Source organism: Rana temporaria, chromosome 1, assembly GCF_905171775.1.
Source record: "Rana temporaria chromosome 1, aRanTem1.1, whole genome shotgun sequence".
Lineage (NCBI taxonomy): Eukaryota > Metazoa > Chordata > Amphibia > Anura > Ranidae > Rana > Rana temporaria.
Window position 1 is genome coordinate 686675736 of NC_053489.1, and position 11779 is coordinate 686687514.

The following is an 11779-nucleotide window of genomic DNA, read 5'->3' on the forward strand; positions in this document are numbered from 1 at the left end:
TGAATCTTTTCTCTCTTTAATGTCGAATCTTTTCTCTCTATAATGTTGAATCTTTTCTCTCTATAATGTCGGATCTTTTCTCTCTATAATGTCGGATCTTTTCTCTCTATAATGTCGAATCTTTTCTCTATAATGTGGAATCTTTTCTCTCTATAATGTCGGATCTTTTCTCTCTATAATGTCGAATCTTTTCTGTCTATAATGTCAAATCTTTTCTGTCTATAATGTCGAATCTTTTCTGTCTATAATGTCGAATCTTTTCTCTCTATAATGTTGAATCTTTTCTCTCAATGTTGAATCTTTTCTCTCTATAATTTTGAATCTTTTCTCTCTATAATGTCGGATCTTTTCTCTCTATAATGTCGAATCTTTTCTCTCTATAATGTCGAATCTTTTCTGTCTATAATGTCGAATCTTTTCTCTCTATAATGTCAAATCTTTTCTCTCTATAATGTTGGATCTTTCCTCTCTATAATGTCAAATCTTTTCTCTCTATAATGTCAAATCTTTTCTCTCTATAATGTCGAATCTTTTCTCTCTATAATGTCAAATCTTTTCTCTCTATAATGTCGGATCTTTTCTCTCTATAATGTCGGATCTTTTCTCTCTATAATATCGAATCTTCATGTCCCTATAATGTGGAATCTTTTCTCTCTATAATGTGGAATCTTTTCTCTCTATAATGTCGAATCTTTTCTCTCTATAATGTCGAATCTTTTCTCTCTATAATGTCAAATCATTTCTCTCTATAATGTCGAATCTTTTCTCTATATAATGTGGAATCTTTTCTCTCTATAATGTTGAATCTTTCCTCTCTATAATGTCGAATCTTTTCTCTCTATAATGTCGAATCTTTTCTCTCTATAATATCGAATCTTCATGTCCCTATAATGTCGAATCTTTTCTCTCTATAATGTCGAATCTTTTCTCTCTATAATGTCGAATCTTTTCTCTCTATAATGTCGAATCTTTTCTCTCTATAATGTCGAATCTTTTCTCTCTATAATGTCGAATCTTTTCTTTCTATGTCGAATCTTTTCTCTCTATAATGTCGAATCGTTTCTCTCTATAATGTCGAATCTTTTCTCTCTATAATGTCGAATCTTTTCTCTCTATAATGTTGAATCTTTTCTCTCTATAATATCGAATCTTTTTTCTCTATAATGTCGAATATTTTCTCTCTATACTGTCGAATCTTTTCTCTCTATAATATCGAATCTTTTCTCTCTATAATGTCAAATCTTTTCTCTCTATAATGTGGAATCTTTTCTCTCTATAATGTGGAATCTTTTCTCTCTATAATGTGGAATCTTTTCCCTCTATAATGTCAAATCTTTTCTCTCTATAATGTCGAATCTTTTCTCTCTATAATGTCGAATCTTTTCTTTCTATGTCGAATGTTTTCTCTCTATAATGTCGAATCTTTTCTCTCTACAATGTGGAATCTTTTCTGTCTATAATGTCGAATCTTTTCTCTCTATAATGTCGAATCTTTTCTCTCTATAATGTCGAATCTTTTCTCTCTATAATGTCGAATCTTTTCTCTCTATAATGTCGAATCTTTTCTCTCTATAATGTCGAATCTTTTCTCTCTATAATGTTGAATCTTTTCTCTCTATAATGTCGAATCTTTTCTCTCTATAATGTCGAATCTTTTCTCTCTATAATGTCAAATCTGTTCTCTCTATAATGTCGAATCTTTTCTCTCTATAATGTCGAATCTTTTCTTTCTATGTCGAATGTTTTCTCTCTATAATGTGGAATCTTTTCTCTCTACAATGTGGAATCTTTTCTCTCTATAATGTCGAATCTTTTCTTTCTATGTCGAATGTTTTCTCTCTATAATGTCGAATCTTTTCTCTCTACAATGTGGAATCTTTTCTGTCTATAATGTCGAATCTTTTCTCTCTATAATGTCGAATCTTTTCTCTCTATAATGTCGAATCTTTTCTCTCTATAATGTCGAATCTTTTCTCTCTATAATGTCGAATCTTTTCTCTCTATAATGTCGAATCTTTTCTCTCTATAATGTTGAATCTTTTCTCTCTATAATGTGGAATCTTTTCTCTCTATAATGTGGAATCTTTTCCCTCTATAATGTCAAATCTGTTCTCTCTATAATGTCGAATCTTTTCTCTCTATAATGTCGAATCTTTTCTTTCTATGTCGAATGTTTTCTCTCTATAATGTGGAATCTTTTCTCTCTACAATGTGGAATCTTTTCTCTCTATAATGTCGAATCTTTTCTCTCTATAATGTGGAATCTTTTCTCTCTGTAATGTCGAAACTTTTCTCTCTATAATGTCGAATCTTTTCTCTCTATAATGTCGAATCTTTTCTCTCTATAATGTCTAATCTTTTCTCTCTATAATGTCGAATCTTTTCTCTCTATAATGTTGAATCTTTTCTCTCTATAATATCGAATCTTTTCTCTCTATAATATCGAATCTTTTCTCTCTATAATGTTGAATCGTTTCTCTCTATAATATCGAATTTTTTCTCTCTATAATGTCTAATCTTTTCTCTCTATAATGTGGAATCTTTCCTCTCTATAATGTGGAATCTTTTCTCTCTATAATATCGAATCTTTTCTCTCTATAATGTCGAATCTTTTATCTCTATAATGTTGAATCTTTTCTCTCTATAATATCGAATCTTTTCTCTCTATAATGTCAAATCTTTTCTCTCTATAATGTCGAATCTTTTCTATCTATAATGTTGAATCTTTTCTCTCTATAATGTCGAATCTTTTCTCTCTATAATATCGAATCTTTTCTCTCTATAATGTCGAATCTTTTCTCTATTTAATGTCGAATCTTTTCTCTCTATAATGTTGAAACTTTTCTCTCTATAATGTTGAATCTTTTCTCTCTTTAATGTCGAATCTTTTCTCTCTATAATGTTGAAACTTTTCTCTCTATAATGTTGAATCTTTTCTTTCTATAATGTTGAATCTTTTCCCTCTATAATGTCGAATCTTTCCTCTCTATAATGTCGAATCTTTTCTGTCTATAATGTCGAATCTTTTCTCTCTATAATATCGAATCTTTTCTCTCTATAATGTCGAATCTTTTCTCTATAATGTGGAATCTTTTCTCTCTATAATGTCGGATCTTTTCTCTCTATAATGTCGAATCTTTTCTGTCTATAATGTCAAATCTTTTCTGTCTATAATGTCGAATCTTTTCTGTCTATAATGTCGAATCTTTTCTCTCTATAATGTTGAATCTTTTCTCTCAATGTTGAATCTTTCCTCTCTATAATTTTGAATCTTTTCTCTCTATAATGTCGGATCTTTTCTCTCTATAATGTCGAATCTTTTCTCTCTATAATGTCGAATCTTTTCTGTCTATAATGTCGAATCTTTTCTCTCTATAATGTCAAATCTTTTCTCTCTATAATGTTGGATCTTTCCTCTCTATAATGTCAAATCTTTTCTCTCTATAATGTCAAATCTTTTCTCTCTATAATGTCGAATCTTTTCTCTCTATAATGTCAAATCTTTTCTCTCTATAATGTCGGATCTTTTCTCTCTATAATGTCGGATCTTTTCTCTCTATAATATCGAATCTTCATGTCCCTATAATGTGGAATCTTTTCTCTCTATAATGTGGAATCTTTTCTCTCTATAATGTCGAATCTTTTCTCTCTATAATGTCGAATCTTTTCTCTCTATAATGTCAAATCATTTCTCTCTATAATGTCGAATCTTTTCTCTATATAATGTGGAATCTTTCCTCTCTATAATGTTGAATCTTTCCTCTCTATAATGTCGAATCTTTTCTCTCTATAATGTCGAATCTTTTCTCTCTATAATATCGAATCTTCATGTCCCTATAATGTCGAATCTTTTCTCTCTATAATGTCGAATCTTTTCTCTCTATAATGTCGAATCTTTTCTCTCTATAATGTCGAATCTTTTCTCTCTATAATGTCGAATCTTTTCTCTCTATAATGTCGAATCTTTTCTTTCTATGTCGAATCTTTTCTCTCTATAATGTCGAATCGTTTCTCTCTATAATGTCGAATCTTTTTTCTCTATAATGTCGAATCTTTTCTCTCTATAATGTTGAATCTTTTCTCTCTATAATATCGAATCTTTTTTCTCTATAATGTCGAATATTTTCTCTCTATACTGTCGAATCTTTTCTCTCTATAATATCGAATCTTTTCTCTCTATAATGTCAAATCTTTTCTCTCTATAATGTGGAATCTTTTCTCTCTATAATGTGGAATCTTTTCTCTCTATAATGTGGAATCTTTTCCCTCTATAATGTCAAATCTTTTCTCTCTATAATGTCGAATCTTTTCTCTCTATAATGTCGAATCTTTTCTTTCTATGTCGAATGTTTTCTCTCTATAATGTCGAATCTTTTCTCTCTATAATGTGGAATCTTTTCTGTCTATAATGTCGAATCTTTTCTCTCTATAATGTCGAATCTTTTCTCTCTATAATGTCGAATCTTTTCTCTCTATAATGTCGAATCTTTTCTCTCTATAATGTCGAATCTTTTCTCTCTATAATGTCGAATCTTTTCTCTCTATAATGTTGAATCTTTTCTCTCTATAATGTGGAATCTTTTCTCTCTATAATGTGGAATCTTTTCCCTCTATAATGTCAAATCTTTTCTCTCTATAATGTCGAATCTTTTCTCTCTATAATGTCGAATCTTTTCTTTCTATGTCGAATGTTTTCTCTCTATAATGTGGAATCTTTTCTCTCTACAATGTGGAATCTTTTCTCTCTATAATGTCGAATCTTTTCTTTCTATGTCGAATGTTTTCTCTCTATAATGTCGAATCTTTTCTCTCTACAATGTGGAATCTTTTCTGTCTATAATGTCGAATCTTTTCTCTCTATAATGTCGAATCTTTTCTCTCTATAATGTCGAATCTTTTCTCTCTATAATGTCGAATCTTTTCTCTCTATAATGTCGAATCTTTTCTCTCTATAATGTCGAATCTTTTCTCTCTATAATGTTGAATCTTTTCTCTCTATAATGTGGAATCTTTTCTCTCTATAATGTGGAATCTTTTCCCTCTATAATGTCAAATCTGTTCTCTCTATAATGTCGAATCTTTTCTCTCTATAATGTCGAATCTTTTCTTTCTATGTCGAATGTTTTCTCTCTATAATGTGGAATCTTTTCTCTCTACAATGTGGAATCTTTTCTCTCTATAATGTCGAATCTTTTCTCTCTATAATGTGGAATCTTTTCTCTCTGTAATGTCGAAACTTTTCTCTCTATAATGTCGAATCTTTTCTCTCTATAATGTCGAATCTTTTCTCTCTATAATGTCTAATCTTTTCTCTCTATAATGTCGAATCTTTTCTCTCTATAATGTTGAATCTTTTCTCTCTATAATATCGAATCTTTTCTCTCTATAATATCGAATCTTTTCTCTCTATAATGTTGAATCGTTTCTCTCTATAATATCGAATTTTTTCTCTCTATAATGTCTAATCTTTTCTCTCTATAATGTGGAATCTTTCCTCTCTATAATGTGGAATCTTTTCTCTCTATAATATCGAATCTTTTCTCTCTATAATGTCGAATCTTTTATCTCTATAATGTTGAATCTTTTCTCTCTATAATATCGAATCTTTTCTCTCTATAATGTCAAATCTTTTCTCTCTATAATGTCGAATCTTTTCTATCTATAATGTTGAATCTTTTCTCTCTATAATGTCGAATCTTTTCTCTCTATAATATCGAATCTTTTCTCTCTATAATGTCGAATCTTTTCTCTATTTAATGTCGAATCTTTTCTCTCTATAATGTTGAAACTTTTCTCTCTATAATGTTGAATCTTTTCTCTCTTTAATGTCGAATCTTTTCTCTCTATAATGTTGAAACTTTTCTCTCTATAATGTTGAATCTTTTCTTTCTATAATGTTGAATCTTTTCCCTCTATAATGTCGAATCTTTCCTCTCTATAATGTCGAATCTTTTCTGTCTATAATGTCGAATCTTTTCTCTCTATAATGTCGAATCTTTTATCTCTATAATGTTGAATCTTTTCTTTCTATAATGTTGAATCTTTTCCCTCTATAATGTCGAATCTTTTCTCTCTATAATGTGGAATCTTTTCTGTCTATAATGTGGAATCTTTTCTCTCTATAATGTCGAATCTTTTATCTCTATAATGTCGAATCTTTTCTGTCTATAATGTTGAATCTTTCCTCTCTATAATGTCAAATCTTTTCTCTCTATAATGCTGAATCTTTCCTTTCTATAATGTCGAATCTTTTCTCTCTATAATGTTGAATATTTCCTCTCTATGTCGAATCTTTTCTCTCTATAATGTTGAATCTTTCCTCTCTATAATGTCGAAACTTTTATCTCTATAATGTTGAATCTTTTCTCTCTATAATGTCGGATCTTTTCTCTCTATAATGTCGGATCTTTTCTCTCTATAATGTAGAATCTTTTCTCTATAATGTGGAATCTTTTCTCTCTATAAGGTCGGATCTTTCCTGTCTATAATGTCAAATCTTTTCTGTCTATAATGTCAAATCTTTTCTGTCTATAATGTCGAATCTTTTCTCTCTATAATGTCGAATCTTTTCTCTCTATAATGTCGAATCTTTTCTGTCTATAATGTCAAATCTTTTCTCTCTATAATGTCGAATCTTTTCTCTCTATAATGTTGGATCTTTCCTCTCTATAATGTTGGATCTTTTCTCTCTATAATGTCAAATCTTTTCTCTCTATAATGTCGAATCTTTTCTCTCTATAATGTTGAATCTTTTCTCTCTATAATGTCGGATCTTTTCTCTCTATAATGTCGGATCTTTTCTCTCTATAATATCGAATCTTCATGTCCCTATAATGTGGAATCTTTTCTCTCTATAATGTCAAATCTTTTCTCTCTATAATGTCGAATTTTTTCTCTCTATAATGTGTAATCTTTTCTCTCTATAATATCGAATCTTTCCTCTCTATGTCAAATCTTTTCTCTCTATAATGTCGAATCTTTTCTGTCTATAATGTCGAATCTTTTCTCTCTATAATGTCAAATCTTTTCTCTCTATAATGTTGAATCTTTCCTCTCTATAATATCGAATCTTTCCGCTCTATGTCAAATCTTTTCTCTCTATAATGTCGAATCTTTTCTGTCTATAATGTCGAATCTTTTCTCTCTATAATGTCAAATCTTTTCTCTCTATAATGTTGAATCTTTCCTCTCTATAATGTTGAATCTTTCCTCTCTATAATGTCGAATCTTTTCTCTCTATAATGTTGAATCTTTCCTCTATGTCGAATCTTTTCTCTCTATAATGTCAAATCTTTTCTCTCTATAATATTGAATCTTCATGTCCCTATAATGTGGAATCTTTTCTCTTTATAATGTGGAATCTTTTCTCTCTATAATGTGGAATCTTTTATCTCTATAATGTGTAATCTTTTCTCTCTGTAATGTGGAATCTTTTCTCTCTATAATGTGGAATCTTTTCTCTCTATAATGTGGAATCTTTTCTCTCTATAATGTTGAATCTTTTCTCTCTATGTCAAATCTTTTCTCTCTATAATGTCGAATCATTTCTCTCTATAATGTTGAATCTTTTCTCTCTATAATGTTGAATCTTTTCTCTCTATAATGTCAAATCTTTTCTCTCTATAATGTCGAATCTTTTCTCTCTATAATGTCGGATCTTTTCTCTCTATAATGTCGGATCTTTTCTCTCTATAATTCTATAATGTCGGATCTTTTCTCTCTATAATGTCAAATCTTTTCTGTCTATAATGTCGAATCTTTTCTGTCTATAATGTCGAATCTTTTCTCTCTATAATGTTGAATCTTTTCTCTCTATAATGTCGAATCTTTTTTTTGTGGAGGGTTTCCACATCCTCACAAACTTACTATAATCCCCCTGTCGAGTAAGTGTCACTCTCTCACTCCAAATCATTGTGTTAATAGTTTCAACCCAAGATTTAACAGTGGGTGGCATCTGGGCCTGCCACCTTAACGCAATTATCTTCCTTGCCTGGAAGAGGCATCTCAATACCACTTCAAGGGAACTGGCTGGCACTCTATTCTCCTCTATGCTGCCTAACAAGCATGTCTTAGGCCCCATACACACCATAGAATCTATCCACAGATAAATCCCATCAAATGGGTTTCTGCGGATAGATCCTATGGTGTGTACACGCCAACGGATATTTATCCGCAGAGAAATCTCCCCTGGGATGGATTTCCAGCAGATGGATATTTGCTGACATGCTCAACAAATCCATCTGCTGGAATCCATTCCAACGGATGGATCCGCTCGTCTGTACAGACTTACCGGATCCATCCGTCTAAAGGGATTCCCCGCACGCGTCGTAATGATTTGACGCATGCGTGGAATTCCTTATATGACAGCGTCGCGCCCGTCGCCGCGTCATAATAGCGGCGACGGCGCGACACGTCATCGGCAGAGGATTTCAGCGCGGATTTCAATGCGATGGTGTGTACACGCCATCGCATAGAAATCCTCTGAAATCCTCGAGAGGATTTATCCGCGGATACGGTCCGCTGGACCGTATCTGCGGATAAATCCTCTCGTGTGTATGGGGCCTTAGACTCAGCTTCTAACTTAATTTTAAAAGTTTTATTTATTATGGTAACCACCTCCTCCCAGTATCTGAATAACTTTGGGCATTTCCACATCATGTGGATAAGATTGCCTGTCGCTCTGCACCTTGGGCATTCGTCAGTACTTCTCCACCCGAGATTGAACATTCTCCTGGGGGTATAGTATACTCTATGCAAGAGAAACAAGTGTGATACCTTCTGAGATGGCGAGATCGAAACCAATACCCCCCTCATCAAGATCGCACTCCACTGTTCTGTGGTCATTTGACCTAAGTCTTTCTCCCATCCTGTCCTGCTCTTAATGGGGCCTGCCCTACTTATTGTTTTAGCTCCTAATCTAGAGTACAGCTCGGATATCAGGCCTTTGGTTGTTTTTGGAGAGGTTATTTTCAGGAGGGTAGGGGCTGAGGACCATACAATGGGTTGTAACCCAAACTGAGCTTGGATAGCATGTCGTATCTGTAGATATCTGTAAAATGTTTTAATTGTTATATTAAATTCCTGTCGCAGGTCTGCGAAGGATTTCATCTGTTCTCCATTGTACAGTTGGTTTAAACGGCTTATCCCTTGTCTCTCCCATTCTTTACATCTCTCAATGTCTTTTAATTCTCTTAAGTTTTGGTTGCACCAGAGGGGGGCGAATATTGTTATTCCCTTGTAGCCCATCAAGGCTTTTGTTGTTTGCCACACTTTAAGGCTTAGTTTTATAGTTGGACATCTATGGACGAACGAACCAGCCTCAAGTGCCTCCACTATTGTCCTATGTGGTGCCCCAGTTAGCATCAATCTACCGGAGTTTCCACCTCCCTCCAGTCCGCAGTTCGCAAGCTGTTGTAGCTGTGAGGCTAGAAAGTATGTTTTCGGGTGAGGCACTGCCATACCCCCCTCTTTAGCTGGCAACTGCATGGTCTGGAGACAAATTCTAGCTTGTCCCTTCTTCCAAATTAACTCTCTGAAGAGGGATTCTATCTTTTTGAACCATTTTTGAGCTATCCAGACTGGGGAGTTATGGAGGATATATAGTAACTGGGGTAACCATAGCATCTTTATCAGATTACATCGTCCCGCTATGGATAATGGTAGTCTACACCAGGCGTCTCTTTTATGTTCCCATTTAGACAAAAGAGGAATTAAGTTATTTTGGACAAAGCTATTAATGTCCCTCGTGATCCATATCCCGAGATATTTAATCGTAACTACTACTTTTAATTGAGGGATTCCATGAGGTATCTGGGCTCAAGGGAGTCAATTGGCAGTAGTACTGACTTTTCCCAATTAATGACCAACCCGGAGCATAGCCCAAACTCGCCCACTACTTTGATCACATTTTTTAACAAGGTTTCAACGTCTCCCAAAAAGAAGAGGACATCGTCCGCAAACAGTGCGATCTTATCCTCTATAGTCTGTCTGTGGAACCCCTGTATATCTTTAGTTTTCCTAATTTTAATGGCTAATGGTTCCATTGCCAAAGCGAACAGTAGGGGAGAAAGGGGACAGCCCTGTCGCGTTCCTCTCTCTAGTTGAAAAATTTCTGAAAATTCGTTGTTGATTTTAATTTTTGCTCTTGGCTGATTGTATAACAACTTCACCCAACTCATGAACCTGGGGCCAAACCCGAATTTCTCTAGGACCTTCCATAGGTAGTCCCATTCCAGACTGTCAAAAGCCTTGGCAGCATCCAGGGCTAAGACGGCTCTAGAGCCCTCTCCCTCTGTTGGAATTTGCATATTCAGGAACACTCTCCTGATGTTGGTACTGGTTGACCTATTGAGGATAAAGCCGGATTTGTCAGGATGTATAAGCGCTTGGATATACCGGTTAAGGCGTGTGGCTAACACTTTGGCCAAGATCTTGGCATCAGTAGGATGTGAGATAGGGCGATACGATGAAGCCTCTCTTGGATCCTTCCCCTCCTTATGCAAGACAATGATAGTAGCTTCTGTCATAGAGGTGGGAAGTATTCCGTGAGTCAATGCCCAATTTAATGTCTTTAGGAGTTCTGGTAGCAGGATATCCCCATATCTTTTATAGATCTCTACGGGCATCCCATCTGGGCCTGGTGACTTTTGAGTTGACATCCCCGCCACTGCATGTTTTAATTCTCCTAGAGTAATTGGCGCCTCCATGTTAATGTTTTCTTCCTCCGATAGGGTCGGGATGGGCAGTCCCTGGAAAAATGTTTCCAGTCCTTCAGTCCCCTCCCTTCTCTTGGAGCTATAAAGGGATACAAAGAATTCTCTAAAGGTATTTAATATCACGGTTTTATCGAAGGAGGTTTCACCGTTTGATAACTTAACTGCTGTAACAGTGGAGGGGGGGGCATTGGTTCTAATAAGCAGAGATAATAAACACCCCACTCGCTCTCCCTCTCCAAACTGATTCTGTTTCTGGAAAATTCGTTTTCCCTCTGTTCTTTTTAATATAGTCATTTTGTATATTTGTTGTTTTTCTAGCCACTCTTTTAAGCTATGAGAGGTTGGGGTTTCAATGTATCTCTTCTCTGCCTGTAGCAACTGATTCCTTGTCTCACTCTCTCCCTCCCTGTTCTTCCTCTTAATCCCTGCTATCTTTTGGATTAGGAGGCCTCGGAGGTAGGCTTTTAGGGAGTCCCATACCACCCCCACTGATGCAGTTCCCTCATTTATCTGAATAAATTCTTTAAGAGCCGACATCACCATACTGTGTTCACTCATTAGTTCGAGCCAGTGAGGGCTAATTTTCCATTCTCTTGGGTACCATTTACCCCTAGTTTTTATTGTCAGCTCGATCGGCGAGTGATCAGAGACTCCTCGTGGGCCATATTCTATATTTATTACTAGTGATGCTGCCTCCTCGTTACCCAACGCCATGTCTATTCTGGATAAAGTGTGGTGAGTCTTGGAAAAACAGGAGTATTGACGTTCCTGCGGATAGCGCATACGCCAAATGTCACATAGCCCCACTTCATCCAAAAATAGCGCTAATCGGTCCTCTCCTTTTGTTTTAGGTCTATTTCCTGGCGGGAATCTATCCTGGGTCCTATCTAAGGCTTCATTAAAATCGCCTATAATAACTATCGGTATTCCTGGTTTGTCCAATGTAAACTCGATCAATTTATGCAAGACTTCAAATTTAAATGGGGGGGGGAATATAAACGCTAGCTATCACAAATAGTTTATTTTCAATTAGGCAGAATAAAAAAATAAACCTTCCCTGATCA